The 15,718-nt window shown below is 38.8% G+C and overlaps 2 long non-coding RNA genes across 2 annotated transcripts in view; both read left to right on the top strand.

The window, feature by feature from the left end:
• The window catches only part of LOC122685264, a 93,189-nt gene extending 88,682 nt beyond the window's left edge, over positions 1-4,507 (top strand). The window contains exon 6 of the long non-coding RNA XR_006338317.1: positions 4,379-4,507. This is a non-coding gene — a long non-coding RNA (uncharacterized LOC122685264). The remainder of the gene's footprint in view (positions 1-4,378) is intronic.
• A 33-nt stretch (positions 4,508-4,540) lies between these two features.
• Positions 4,541-15,341, top strand: LOC122685267. Its single transcript, XR_006338319.1, has 3 exons — positions 4,541-4,583; positions 6,549-6,841; positions 14,989-15,341. It is a non-coding gene; the product is annotated as an uncharacterized LOC122685267 (long non-coding RNA).
• Positions 15,342-15,718: the final 377 nt, after the last annotated feature.

Genomic DNA, 15,718 nt, shown 5'->3' with positions numbered 1-15,718 from the left:
TCAAGGTGTCATATTTATATTTTTTTACAATGTTATCAATATTTTCAATAATTCAAACCTATGGAAAGTTACCAAATGGCACCATGGGTGATCAAGGTGTCGTATTTCTTATCCTTGCTTCTGAGACTGATCTTGTACTTTGTGGGCAGCACAATTTCTGATATTGTGAGTAACAAATTAACTGGTATGCACGATTCGTTACCTGCTGGTCCTATGACGCAAATAATGTGAGAGTATTCGTTCACTCCTTTCTCTAACTGCTTTCTCATTCCTTTCAATTCCTGCTGGCCAGCAGGAGAGCCAGCCATCTTATGAGATAGCTTCAAATTCAGTCTTGTCAGAAACAGAAGGATGGCTAAAATGGATAGATTTCAACACTCCTTCTTTCCTAAAAATTTGACTTACCCATTTATTTTTATAAAGTTATTTGATAAATAAGTACAGTGAGTCTGTTGGCACAACCATGGGAAAGATGAGCATCAAGATAAAACCATCACAGTAGGAAGATTTAGCCATTGCATAATGAGAAGACAGTTGCATAAAATTTATTTTTCTTTACATATTTTTAGACTTTGCTTTCCTTGGAATGATATTTCTTTTTCAAGTATTAAGGTAAATATTAAATATAAAAACTTCACCAAAATTATGCCAGATTATTAAATACACCTGTATAATTTGGTTGATTATAAAAAGATGCACAGATGAATTTGATCCAAATGCATGACTATCTTACTAACTGAACTCATTAATCATCAAACAGTGGAATAATCAGTAATAACTAGCCATCAGTTGCTTTTTCATGGTCATTTTACTAATTAAAATGTTAGCTTTAATTTGGAGCATAGGAAATATAAATTAAAAAGGGTTTATTCTTCCTACAGATTACGTGACCAATTCATTCTCATTTTGCTTGCATTAATTACCATGAGATGACATACAGGTCCTGTGGCTATTTCCATCTTACAGAACCTGCATGTAAAATTACTTTTCAAGTAAGTGTTAAATCAAAGAATTAAAAAAAAACACATTTAGATCTTGTTGTCATCCATTTTAAGTAAAAAAGGAAAGTTTTTGCTCAATAATGAAAACCACTGAAAAATGAAAAGGTAACCTGCAGAATGGGAGAAAATATTTACAAATCATATATCTGATCAGGCTTCCCCTGTGGCTCAGCTGGTAAAGAAACCGCCTACAATATGGGAGACCTGGGTTCGATCCCTGTGTCAGGAAGATCCCCTGGAGAAGGAAATGGCTACCCACTCCAGTATTCTGGCCTGGAGAATCCCATGGACTGTATAATCCATGGGGTCGCAAAGACTCGGACATGACTGAGTGACTTTCACTCTCACTCTCACTTTCGTATCTGATCAGGGCTTAATATCCAAATTATATAAAGAACTCATACAACTCAATGGCAAAAACAAAAACAAAACCTCAGTCTTATTAAAAAATGGGCAGAGGAACTGAATGGTTATTTTTCAAAAAAAGACATATAGGTGGCCAGTGGTTTCATGAAAAGGTGCTCAATATCTCTAATCATCAGGCAAATGCAAATCAAACCACAAGATATCATTTCACACTTGTTAGAATGACTGCCATCAAAGAGACAAGAGATAACAGATGTTGGCAAAGATGTGAACAAAAGTAAACCCTTGTGCACTATTGGCTGACTTTATCTTTGGGGGCTCCAAAATCACTGCAGATAGTGATTGCAGCCATGAAATTAAAAGACGCTTGCTTCTTGGATGGAAAGTTATGACCAATCTAGACAGCATGTTAAAAAGCAGAGATATTACTTTGTCAACAAAGGTCCATCTAGTCAAGGCTTTGGTTTTTCCAGTAGTCATGTATGGATGTGAGTGTTGGACTATAAAGAAAGCTGAGCACCAAAGAACCGATGCTTTTGAACTGTGGTATTGGAGAAGACTCTTGAGAATCCCTTGGACTACAAGGAGATCCAACCAGTCCATCCTAAAGGAGGTCAGTCTTGAGTGTTCACTGGAAAGACTGATGCTGAAGCTGAAACTCCAATATTTTGGTCACCTGATGCAAAGAGCTGACTCATTTGAAAAGACCCTGATGTTGGGAAAGATTGAAGGCAGGAGGATAAGGGACAACAGAGGATGTGATGCTCAGATGGCATCACCGTATCAATGGACATGCTGCTGCTGCTGAGTCGCTTCAGTTGTGTCTGACTCTGTGTGACCCCAAGATGGCAGCCCACCAGGCTGCCCCATCCCTGGGATGCTCCAGGCAAGAACATTGGAGTGGGTTGCCATTTCCTTCTCCAATGCATGAAAGTGAAAAGAGAAGGTGAAGCCACTCAGTCATGTCCGACTTGCAGCGACCCCAGGGACTGCAGCCCACCAGGCTCCTCCGTCCATGGGATTTTCCAGGCAAGAGTACGAGAGTGGGTTGCCATTTCCTTCTCCCAGTGGACATGAGTTTGGGTAAACTCCGGGAGTTGGTGATGGATAGGGAGGCCTGGCGTGCTGCAGTTCATGGAGTCACAAAGACTCAGACACGACTGAGCGACTGAACTGAACTGAACTGTGCACTATTAGTGAGGATATCAATTGGTGTAGCCACTAGGGAAAACAGTATGAGGGTTCCTCAAAATGTTAAAAATAAAACTACCACATGATTCAGCAATCTCACTTCTGGGTATATATCTAACAAAAATAAAAGCAGGATATAAATGGATATCTGCACTCCCAAGTTCGTTACAGCATTACTCACAATAGCCAAAATATGGAAATACCCTAGGTGCCCACAAATGGGTGAATGTGTAAAGAAGATATGGTATATATGTACAATGAAACATTATTCAGCCGCAGGAAAGAAGTAATCCTACCATTTGCAACAACAGGGGATGAAACTTGAGGGTGTTATGCTAAACAAAAAAAGCCAAACAGAGAAAGATAACTACTGTGTGGTGTTTTGTTTATATATGGAATCTTCTTTTGGAAAAGTCAAGCTCATAGAAGCAGAAAGTAGAAAAATGTTTGCCAAGGACAGGGGTTTGGGGGAAATTGGAAGACATTGGTAAAAGGATCAATTCAGTTCAGTTCAGTTCAGTCGCTCAGTCGTGTCTGACTCTTTGCAACCCCATGGACTGCAGCACACCAGGCTTCCCTGTCAATCACCACCTCCCGGAGTTTACTCAAACTCATGTCCATTGAGTCAGTGATGCCATCCAACCATCGGATCCTCTGTCAATATCTCTTCCCAGCTTCAATCTTTCCCATCATCACGGTCTTTTCCAATGAGTCAGTTCTTTGCAACAGGTGGCCAAAGTATTGGAGTTTCAGCTTCAGCATCAGTCCTTCCAATGAATACCCAGGACTGATCTCCTTTAGGATAGACTGGTTGCATCTCCTTGCAGTCCAAGGGATTCTCAAGTGTCTTCTCCAACACCACAGTACAAAAGCATCAATTCTTCGGTGCTCAGCTTTCTTACAACTCTCACATCCATACATGACTACTGGAAAAACCATAGTTTTGAATAGACAGAACTTTGTTGGCAAAGTAATGTCTCTGCTTTTTAATATGCTGTCTAGGTTGGTCATAACTTTCCATCCAAGGAGTAAGCATCTTTTAATTTCATGGCTGCAGTCAACCATCTGCAGTGATTTTGGAGCCTCCAAAAATAAAGTCCATCACTGTTTCCAATGTTTCTCCATCTATTTGCCATGAAGTGATGGGCCCAGATGCCACGATCTTAGTTTTCTGAATGTTGAGTTTGAAGCCAACTTTTTCACTCTCCTCTTTCACTTTCATCAAGAAGCTCTTTAGTTCTTCTTCACTTTCTGCCAGAAGGGTGGTGTTATATGCATGCATCTCTGAGGTTATTCATATTTCTCCCAGCAATCTTGATTCCAGCTTGTGCTTCATCCAGCCTGGCATTTCACATGATGTACTCTGCATAGAAGTTAAATAAGCGGGGTGACAATATACAGCCTTGACGTATTCCTTTCCCGATTTGAAACCAGTCTGTTGTTTCATGTCCAGTTCTAACTATTGCTTCTTGACTGGCATACAGATTTCTCAGGAGGCAGGTCAGGTAGTCTGGTATTCCCATCTCCTTAAGAATTTTCCACAGGTTGTTGTGATCCACAGAGTCAAAGGCTTTGGCATAGTCAATAAAGCAGAAGTAGATGTCTTTCTGGAACTCTTACTTTTTCGATGACCCAGCAGATGTTGGCAATTTGATCTCTGGTCCCTCTGTCTTTTCTAAAACCAGCTTGAACATCTGGAAGTTCATGGTTCACGGCTGTCGAAGCCTGGGTTGGAGAATTTTGAGCACTACTTTGCTAGCATGTCAGATGAGTGCAATTGTGCAGTGGTTTGAGCAGTGTTTGGCATTGCCTTTCTTTAGGATTGGAATGAAAACTGACCTTTTCCGTCCTGTGGCCACTGCTGAGTTTTTCAAATTTGCTGACATATTGAGTGCAGCACTTTACAGCATCATCATTTCGGACTTGAAAGAGCTCAACGGGAATTCCATCACCTCCACTTGCTTTGTTCATCGTGATGCTTCCTAAGGCCCACTTGGCTTTGCATTCCAGGATGTCTGGCTCTAGGTGAGTGAGCATACCATCGTGATTATCTGGGTTGTGAAGATCTTTTTTGTATATTTCCTCTGTGTATTCTTGCCACCTCTTCTTAATATCTTCTGCTTCTGTTAGGTCCATACCATTTCTGTCCTTATTGTGCCCATCTTTGCTTGAAATGTTCCCTTAGTATCTATAATTTTCTTGAAGTGATCTCTAGTCTTTCCCATCCTATTGTTTTTCTCTATTTCTTTGCGCTGATCACTGAGGAAGGCTCTCTTATCTCTCCTTGCTATTCTTTGGAACTCTGCATTCAAATGGGTATATCTTTCCTTTTCTCCTTTGCCTTCCACTTCTCTTCTTTTCACAGCTATTTGTAAGGCCTCCTCAGACAGCCATTTTGCCTTTTTGCATTTCTTTTTCTTGAGAATGGTCTTCATGGCTGCTTCCTATAAATGTCATGATCGTCCCTCCATAGTTCATTAGGCACTCTGTCTATCAGATCCAGTCCCCTAAATCTATTTCTCACTTCCACTGTATAATCGTAAGGGATTTGATTTAGGTCACACTTGAATGGTCTGAGGATCTAATGTGGAAATAGACTATAGTTTAGAAAGTGCTGGGCTGTGCCAAGTCACTTCAATTGTGTCCGACCCTTTGTGACGCTATGGACCGTAGCCTGCCAGGTTCCTCTGTCCGTGGGATTCTCCAGGCAAGGATAGTGGAGTGGGTTGCCATGCCCTCCTCCAGGGAATCTTCCCAACCCAGGGACTGAACACAGTCTCTTAATCTCCCGCATTGCCAGGTGGGTTCTTTACCTCTAGGGCCACCTGGGTAGCCCCATAGTTTACAACACTATACTATATAATTGAAATTTGCTAAGAGAGTAGAACTTAAATGTTTTCATAGAAAAGATAAAAGTAATGAGATGGTGTATATATTAATTAAATGTTGGGAATCCTATGCATATATTATATCAAATCACCATGATGCTACACTCTACATATCTTGTGATTTTATTTTTCAATTATACTCCCCAAAGGCTGGAAAAAAAATTTTAAATAAAAGGAAAAATTTCATTCAAGGCTGAAAATTGCTCCTTGTCAACTGTCACCGCAATGAAAAATTTTAAAGTGTCAAAATAGAATTTCAGCCTGTCTCAAGGACTGAGTACATTTCTGCCTCTAACACAAATCCATGAGTAAAAGGATGCAATTGAGGGATTTTTGTTCTCCTGTTATCACTGTAGCTGATATGTTTACAAACATGTACAGAGAACTTGAAAGTGATTAGAGGAGAAAACAAAGAAGAAAATTCTATTTTGTATTGTTTTTTCAGGTCTTTATAGCTATGGAGCCCAGGGATGAGTATAAATGAGCATTCCAAGAAATCTTTTACCTTATTTATCTGAAAGTCTCTGATACAGAGAATACTCAGGGAGAGATTCTGCAGACAGTTTCCTTAATACCTTCTGCTTTAGGCAAAGCTACACACAAATGCTCATATCAGACAAACGTCTTATTTTTATGGAGAATTCCACAGACTACATGGACACCCCATTCCAGAATTTAACAACCACCCTGAAGATCCGCCTTATTCTATAAGGTCATTTTCTTCTCCCTGTTCTGTGCTCTTTTGAGATTGAGAACATCTGGTCCTCATTCCTAACATAATGACATTTCCTGCTCCAGAGTTCCTTTTAAAATCACCCTCAACCTTCTCTTCTTCAGGCTAATTTCCAGGTCTGCTCTCCCGTCTTCAGAGTCTTACGTGCCAAGTACCCTCGCCCTGCCCTGAATCCATGAAGTGCTCCTCCACCCCAGCCAGACCTGGACCCTGCGCTGACACGAGGATCCCCACCGCGCAGTCCCAGGGCCACATTTCCACATCTCTGCTCACCCACTGCAGCTCTCAAACTCGTTCAAGGAAGAGGCATATTTCATCTCAGGGAAGAGAGGCTCTTCCCATCAACTTGCTTTCCCTCTCTGTCCCCAGGGGGAAGAGCAGAGAAGACTGAGCTCTGGGAGTCAAGTGGCAGACAGCTGTGGTTTCGGCTTCCAGCGGTCACACAACTCCAGAGGGACCGGAAGGTCAAGGAAAGCATGCAGAACCGCAGGCTGTTCACGTGGCTCTGAGGAGGAGATGACCAACCCCTAATAAAACACCGTCTGCCGGACGTGCCATTGGGACTGGCATGCTAATTGAAAACAGCAGGCTTGGGGCTGCCTCTCTGACTTTAGCACTCCAGCTAGGAAGAACTTTTCCTTCCACAGAAAAAGCAGTATTCGGTCAGTAAAGCAGTATTTGTTACTAATTTAAAAAAAGAAATCAAACAAACCGGCATCACTGCTCCAGCAGAGGATAGGAAATATTTCTGGATTTCTCTTTATTTACTTTTCTAGAAAGTTCATGTCTTGTTTATTTCCTTTCTGCTAGGCCAAAGCTTGACACTGCTGTACACAAATGTTTTGTTGCCTTAGGACAGAGAGTATCTATTAATCCAATTCATCTTTCAATACTATTAGTGCCTTGTGATTTTTAACTGATTACTTATTTTTTCTAAATCAAAATAATGTAGGCACATAGGTCAACAGTTCCATATTATTTTTATTGAATGTCTACTTCAACACAAATCAGTCTTTCTGTCCCAGAAGTACTTTGGCTATTTTCTTTGCTATGTACCTCTGTATATAACATATATAACATATTTAGTATTAGTTTTGTTTTTTTTTTAATTTTAGGCATTATATTCTGACTTTCTACTATGGAAAAAGAAAATTTAGCTTGTGTCACTATATTTTCCTTATTCCCTTTGTGTTTCCTCAGCCTCTGGATGAAATTGCATCATAATTTTGGTTAATTAAATAATAACTAGTATTCACATTATTATGAATAATTCATATTTAAATAATTCATAATTCATATTAAAATAAATGATATAAGGTAACAATTAATTTTCACCATTTGCATAATTTTCTATTTCCCTAGAGTATAAATATTTACTTATTTTTCATTTGTTTAGTTTTCTATGGACTCATCACTAATTCATTCTCAAACTCTCTTCCAGTCACCTATATCTACTTTTTAGATGTCTGAGGTCAATTTATGTTTAAGGATATGTTCATCCTGTAGCTTTTTGATTTGCCCTAACCTGGCCTGTTTTCCCAGTCAACAGCTGTGATTATGGTCTTTCTCATCACTGTTATCCTAAACAGTCCCTCTCTTTCCCTTTTGAATGGCTCTGCTGTTTTCTATATTCCATCCATTCCTCTTAATGGATTTATCTCCATTTTGGTGCAGACGTCGTCTCAGTAATTTTCTGAGAAGGTATTCATGAATGACATTTTGAGATCTTTCAAGTCTGAAAACTTCTCCATAATCTCTCACATGCAATAAGTTGATAATTTCTTTGCATATAGAATTCCAGGTTGATTATCATAGTCACTTAGAATTTCAAAGACTTTATTGTCACCCAGTTTCCAGTGTTGCAGTGAAGAGTTCTAAACCATGCTGATTCTGGATCCTTTTTTTTTTTGTAAGCTATTTTGTTTTCTCTCTGGATATTTATAGGATCTCTCTTTTTGTTCTTAATGTTTAAACTACACAATGGTGTGTTTTGGTGAAGCCCATTATCAGCACTGGGGTACCCAGGTGGCTCAGTGCTAAAGAATCTGCCTGCCAGTGCAGAAGCCACAGGAGACTCAGGTTCGACCCTTAGGATGGGAAGATCCCCTTGGGATGGGGAAGAAAATGGCAACTCCTTCCAGTATTCTTGCCTAGGAAAACCCAGGGACATAAGAACCTGGCAAGCTACAGTTCATGGGATTGCAAAGAGTTGGACATGACTTAGCAGCTAAAAAACAGTAATCAATATTGTTCTGGGTTCTTATTGGGACATTTTGATTTTGTAAAATTATCTTGAATTATTTATGATCTCTTCCATTTGATTTTCTCTGTTCTTCCATAAGTATTGCTTTTCAAATGTTGAAACTTCTGGATCAATTTTATAATTATGTTTTTTCTTATCCCTTTATTCTATTTCTTTTAACTTTTTATATACTTTCTGTTTTTTTCCTCTCTCATCTTTCTTTCATTCCTTCTATTGGAGTTTAAATTTCTACAACCATATCCTTCAGTTTCAGGAAAAAAATTTGTTTTGATTCCATTTTTAAGATAATTCTAGGGCAGGAAGTCTCTATTAATCCATTTTCTATTTGTTGGTGTCCTATTCTTATTTAATAGATGCTACATATTCTCATAATTCTTATAATAGTAATGATTCTCTTTAAAAAAAAAAAAAGCAACTTTTCTTCTCCGTGTGTAGTCTCCAGCTATCCAAGTTGCTTCTATGCTGTTTCTTTTGGAATATGTGTAGCTTTTATGCTAGCAGACTTCTTCAAGTGTTGACAATCATTTATTGGCTCCAGAAGGAAATGGCAACCCACTCCTGTACCCTTGCCTGGAAAATCCCATGGGAGGAGCCTGTAGGCTACAGTCCATGGGGTCGCAAAGAGTTGGACATGACTCAGCGACTTTACTTTTACTTCTGTTAAGAAGTTAAGGTAGTGACACAAATAAGCTGATTATAAACTTAGTTCTCCCTGGGCACTTCATTCAGTGTGACCTGATTAAGCCATTTCATGGGGGAAGCCTGAATAGCATTGGAGCTTTTCTCTTAGGCTGATCAAACTCCCCTCAAAATAATTCTACTAGCTTCTGCTTGGGAGGTAATAGTCTGCCTCCTAGTATTCTGGAACTCAAGTAGCAGAAGAAAACTGGTACTTCAACATTCAGTTTAAAAACTTATGTTGAATTCCTCTGTTATCTGTGAAGTGAAGTGAAGTGAAGTCACTCAGTCGTGTCCGACTCTTTGTGACCCCATGGACTGTAGCCTACCAGGCTCCTCCATCCATGGAATTTTCCAGGCAAGAATACTGGAGTCGGTTGTCTTTTCCTTCTCAAGGGGATCTTCCTGACCCAGGGATTGAACCCGGGTCTCCCGCATTGCAGGCAGACACTTTACCATCTGAACTACCTGGGAAGCTGTAATGATCCCTAAATCTCAGCTCTATTCGAGCATGTGTGTTAGTGTTAGCATGTCCAACTCTTTGCGATCCCATGGACTGTAATGATCCCTAAATCTCAGCTCTATTCGAGCATGTGTGTTAGTGTTAGCATGTCCAACTCTTTGCGATCCCATGGACTGTAGCCCATCAGGCTCCTCTGTCCATGGGATTCTCCTGGCAAGGATACTAGAGTGGGTTGTCATTTCCTTCTCCAGGGGATCTTCCTGACCCAGGCATCAAACCAGGGTGTCCTGCATTGCAGGCAGATTCTTTACCACTATGCCACCTGGGAAGCCCCCAGCTCTATTGAGTACCTCACAAAGAATTTCTGCTTTATCTTTACAGAGAAAAAATAACTGGATTGGGAGAAGAGTAGTTGTGTGGAATGAAAGAGAGGATCTAGGATGTCTAATAGTTTCCTAATCAAACCTTTAAACAAGATTCTTTTCGGCTCCATCTTCAGTTCACTTTCACAGGTATGGAGTATCACTTTACTGAACCATGTGAGGCACGATAGTATAAACTGAGCTGCTTTTTGTTTTCCCAACTATTGTATTAAAAATCTGTTTTCTCAGTCTAATGATGTCAATTACCACTTATTATGCTTTTGACCTTTCCAAAATTTCCTACTCACATATTATTTCCATTTCTTTTTGACCTTGTAAATTTCATTTAGTAAAGCTTTATTTTGTTATTTTAGTAAGCTTTTAAATTAATGAAGAAATGTTTATATGTTTAATATGCTTTATATGTTTTCTTTTTCATTTATTTTTATTAGTTGGAGGCTAATTACTTTACAATATTGTAGTGGGTTTTGCCATACATTGACATGAATCAGCCATGGATTTACGTGTGTTCCCCATCCCGATCCCCGCTCCCGCCTCCCTCTCCATCCCATCCCTCTGGGTCTTCCCAGTGCACCAGCCCTGAGCACTTGTCTCATGCATCCAACCTGGGCTGGTGATCTGTTTCACCCTTGATAGTATACTTGTTTCAGTGCTGTTTTCTCAGATCATCCCACCCTCGCCTTCTCCCACAGAGTCCAAAAGTCTGTTCTGTACATCTGTGTCTCTTTTTCTGTCTTGAATATAAGGTTATCATTACCATCTTTTAAAATTCCAAATATATGTGTTAGTATGCTGTAATGTTCTTTATCTTTCTGGCTTACTTCACTCTGTAAAATGGGCTCCAGTTTCATCCATCTCTTTAGAACTGATTCAGATGAATGCTTTATATGTTTATATGTTTTATATGTTTAATATTACTTTAGCTGGAAACCGCCATTCATTCTTTTACTTATTTATTTAAAAACTCTTAATTCTGGGTTACAAATGAGCTATCACATGAAAATAATCGTGTAAAAATACCAATCCACAGAACTTTATATTTCCAATTGCACTAGTCTACATTATATCATAGTTCTGTCAAAATTTGAGCTGGTGATCTCTTCCTGTGCACGCTAAGTTGCTTCAGTCATGTCTGAATCTTTGCCACCCCACAGACTGTAGCCCACCAGGCTCCTCTGTCCATGGGGTTCTCCAGGCAGAAATACTGGAGTGTGCTGCCATGCCCTCCTCCAGGGGATCTTCTGGACCCATGGATTAATCCCGCATGCCTTTCTTCTCCTACATTGGCGAGCGGGTTCTTAGCACTAGCCCCACCTGTAAAGCCCTGAAAGTGATGCATTCTGATTAAAAATTCTGAGATGGAAGTAGACGTTATGGTAGTTTAACAGTGGCCTTGTTCCTGAACTTAACAGAAAAGTTTTCAGCTTTTCACTGTTGACTATGATGTTTGCTGTGGGGTTTTCATATAGTGTTTATTATGTAGCGGTAATTTCCTTCTATTCCTAGTTTGTTGAGTGATTTATTATGAAAGGTATTGAATTTTGTCAAACACCTTTTCTGGATCTGTTGAGGTGATCGTATGATTTTTATCCTTCACACTGTTAATGTGGTGCCTCACATTGATTGATTTTTGTATATTGAACCATCCTTGCATCTCAAGGAAAAAAAAGTCTCACTTGATAGTGGTTTAGTATCCTTTTAATGTGCTATTGAGTTTTGTTTGCTAGTATTTTAATGAGTATTTTTATACCTGTTATCATCATGGATATTAGTTTGTAATTTTATTTTCTTGACGAGTCTTTGGCTTTGGTATCAGAGTAATGCTGTCCTTATTAAAATAAGTTTGGAAGTGTTCTCTCCTCTTCAATTATTTGGAAGAATTTGAGAATAATTGACATTAATTTGTCTCTAATTGTTTTGTAGAATTCCCTAATGAAGATATCTGGTCCTGGACTTTTATTGTTGGGAGACATTTTATTGCTAATTCAATTTCTTTTCAGGTTATGTCTGTTCAGATTTTCTATTTCCTCATGAATTCATCTTGATAGTTTTCATGTTTCTGGAAATTCATCCATTTCTTCTAACTTATGCAATTTGTTGGCATATAATTGTACAGAGTAGTTTCTAATATTAAATTTCTATTTCATCAATTACAATGTCTTTTCCCTCATTTCTGGTTTTATTATTTGAGTCTTCTTTCACTTTTTCTTAATTAATCTAATGATTTTTCAATTTCATTAATCTTTACAAACAATTAACCCAGTTTGATTATTTCTCCTATTGTTTTTCTAATCTCTATTTCATTTACTTATTCTTGAATCTTTGTTACTTCCTTCTTCTAACTCTGTGTGTGTGCTCAGTCATGTCTGACTCTTTGTGACCCCATAGACCATGGCCCATCAGGCTCCTCTGTCCATGGAATTTTCCAGGCAAGGATACTGGAATAGGTTGCCATTTCCTCCTCCTGGGAATCTTCCTTACCCAGGGATTGAATGTGTCTCTCTTGCATTTCCTGCATTGGCAGGCAGATTTTTTTACCTCTGAGCCACTGGGGAATTAGACAACTAAGTTTGGAGTTTGTTTATTCTTCTTTTTCTTGTTGCTTGAGGTATCTTTGGGTCATTCTCTTTTTTTTTTAATACAGGTATTTACCACCACAGACTTCCCTCTAAGTACTGCTTTTGCTGCATCTCACAAGTTCTATTATGCTGTATTTTTGGTTGTCTTAAGATATTTTATAACTTCTCTTTTGATTGCTTCCTTAACTCACTGATTGTCAGGAGTGTGCTGCTTAATTTCCACATATTTGTGAATTTTCCAGTTTTTCTTCTGCTATTGATTTCCAGTTACATTCTCTTGTGGTTGGAAAAAATACCTGGAATGATTTCAAACTTCTTAAATTTGTAAAGACTTGTTTTGTGACCTGACAAGTGATCTATCCTTGGATAATGTTTTTGGAGAAGAATAGGTATTCCGCTTGTTGTTGGATGGGCTGTTTTGTATATGTCCTTTAGCTCAATTGATCTGTACCATTGTTTAAGTTTTTTTCCTTTCTATATTGATCTCCAGCTGGTTATTCTATTTATTACTGAAAATGGGATAGTGAAATCTCCTACTATTATTTTGTTGCTGTTTCTAACTTTAGTTCTGTCATTGTTTGCTTCCTATACTTGAGTACTCTGATATTGGATGTGTGTATATTTGTAATTGCTATCTCCTTGGTGAACTGATCCTTTTATAACTATGTGATGTCCTTTGTCTCCTGTGACAGTTTCTGACTTGAAATCTTTTTTTTTTTCCTCTTTGTGGTTATTACCATTTTTTCCAAGCATGATTTTACTGAGCTCATTTGCATCTTTATGATGATTATCTTAAATTGTCAGTTAATTTATAATATTCAATTCTTTAAGGTCAGTACCTGGAAATTTATTTTGTTCCCTTGATTGGGCCATGTTTTTCTGTTTCTTCATGTGACTGGTTACTTTGGGGTTGTAATCTGCACATGTAAAACAGCATCTACTTCTTCCTGTATTTTTGGACTAGCTTCTTGCAGGGAAGGCCTTCACCCACTAGCCTGAACAGAGATCCTTGGAGCCTCTTAAACCTTTCCTGCGGATGTGTCTTCTCTGGGCTTGTGAATATAAATGTCCAATTAGAGATGTTTTGCAGGCTCTTTCTCCAAGAGTTCATAATCTCTTTTTCCCTCTATTGTCTCTTTGTGGTACTGCAGGTTTTCCGGAGTACCATAAACCACCCAGCTCTTATCTGTTCTCAAAGAACCATCCCCCCCACCCCACCCCACCCCCACCCCACCCCTGCCCCAGGCATCTAGAATATCCCAGGTCCCATCAGCACTCCAAGTCAAATGAGATGGAAATTCATTCCTCTGGCATACCCCCACTCTCAAAAGAAGCCAGACATTGAACACATGATTCAACTCTTTTGCTCTCCAGGGAGATGCCAGGAGTGGGGGTTTTCCCCCCTTGCTCTATTCTGAGATGGAAGAGTGGAAATTCTAGTTCAAACATTTATCTTTGTTCTTATCACCACCACCCCCTCTCCCACAGTCTGGTATCCTTTTGTGCAGTGTTTATATTCAAGCAAGAAAGAAACTAACCACTGTTAGCCCCCCGCCCAAAAGTCAAGATGTTATTAGATATTCTGTTTTGTTCCCCCAACCCCAGAGAATTTCCTTTGAATCATGCTGCTGTGTGCTGCATTGTGCTGGTGGGAGGGATTCTGGTAGTGAGTGCTATGAATTTTCCTACCAGCTTTGAAGTAGCTGACTTCAGGCTTGTCTGGGGGTGAAGTAGCCTCTTAATTGGTGTCTGGATTTCTCACAAAGGGAATTGGTCTGTGTATCATTCTTGAATTGATGTATCAATGGTGAGAGGAGAGTTTGAGGCTTCCTATTCTGCCATCTTGCTGATGTTTCCATTCAAAGCATGATTAATTCTATAAATAATAGGAAAAGTTCTCTAAAATGTGAAGCAGTTATTAGAGCACACAGGTATGTTATTAAGAGAGTTTTTGATAGAGCCAACTCCCAGCCTTCCTTTCCTACCTTCCTCTTCTCTAGCTCACATTGTAATTGAACTTCAAAGAGAAGTTCTCTTTGAAGGGGGCCTTACAAGGATATTTTACAGGAGGTTCTATAGATATTTTTAGAGTATCTGAAATAAGTCTCCTGTGAAGTAAGTTTCTAAAATTCTACATCTTTTCTTTCCTTCATCACTCAGCATTAAAGTTGGAAAACCATATTTCATATTAATAGTCTTACAAAAAGAGTATCAGAACTTCATGTCACAAGTAGTCCAAATCACCTCAGTTCCCCTGGCCTCTTTTTCAGATATCTTTTGCATGGAGAGATGAGTCCCAACTGCAAGGTTTTTTTACTAGCTGTCAACTTTCCATTGATCAATGGGTTACTTTCTCATTTAATAAATCACTTCCACTCTGCTACACAGTAGGAAACCTCCTGGTGCATTTCCAGAATAACTGAAAATAGTTTGATGTTCTCAGCTTCTCCCCGAATATTTGAATGAAGATATTGGATAAACTGCAAAGTCTCTGTGTGCTGAACATGGGATCATCAAACAGTTTTGTCAGCTTGCCAGACAGCCAAAGAGAAGCAAACTGCAATTGAAGGAGAAATATTCTGCTGGCCAAATGGAAAGATGAGTACATTTGGATTACACATTCCAGTCCCAAAGACTAAGCCCAGATATATGTATGTATGTACCGTCAGATATCATTAATAAATTATTTATAAATATGCTAGAGAATGTTTTTCTTAACATTCTTCCTCTGGAATAGACTATGTTAACATACTAGATATTCCATTCTCTTAAATCTCTTTTTTGTTCTATCTCTATTTCTGGACTAATTTATTTATCAGGCACAGTGATAAGGACTGACAAAACACAGAAAAGAAAAAGTAAACAACAGTTAGTAAACAACAAATAATTAACTTAAAGTATTTCTACTCAAGTAGCTTTCCTTAGAGGAATTAGCAAATTTAGTCTAGTGAGGCATAATGCTACTGATGTTTATTTTTGGCTCTTTGGCCATAATGCTTTTGGTGGAAAATTTTCCTAACACTAATTTTAGGAATAATATCAGTAAGCAAATAATCTCCAAATAACATTTATTGAGCATGTAATTTGTTTCAGGCACTGTTCTAAATGGTTAACACAGATAGTGGCAGAGCTGGAATTTAAATCCACTCTCCTGCTACTGTTTTGTTGCTAAG

Source organism: Cervus elaphus, chromosome 28 (assembly GCF_910594005.1).
Source record: "Cervus elaphus chromosome 28, mCerEla1.1, whole genome shotgun sequence".
In the NCBI taxonomy this organism is placed as follows: Eukaryota; Metazoa; Chordata; class Mammalia; order Artiodactyla; family Cervidae; genus Cervus; species Cervus elaphus.
This window is presented reverse-complemented; position numbering and strand designations above follow the sequence as displayed.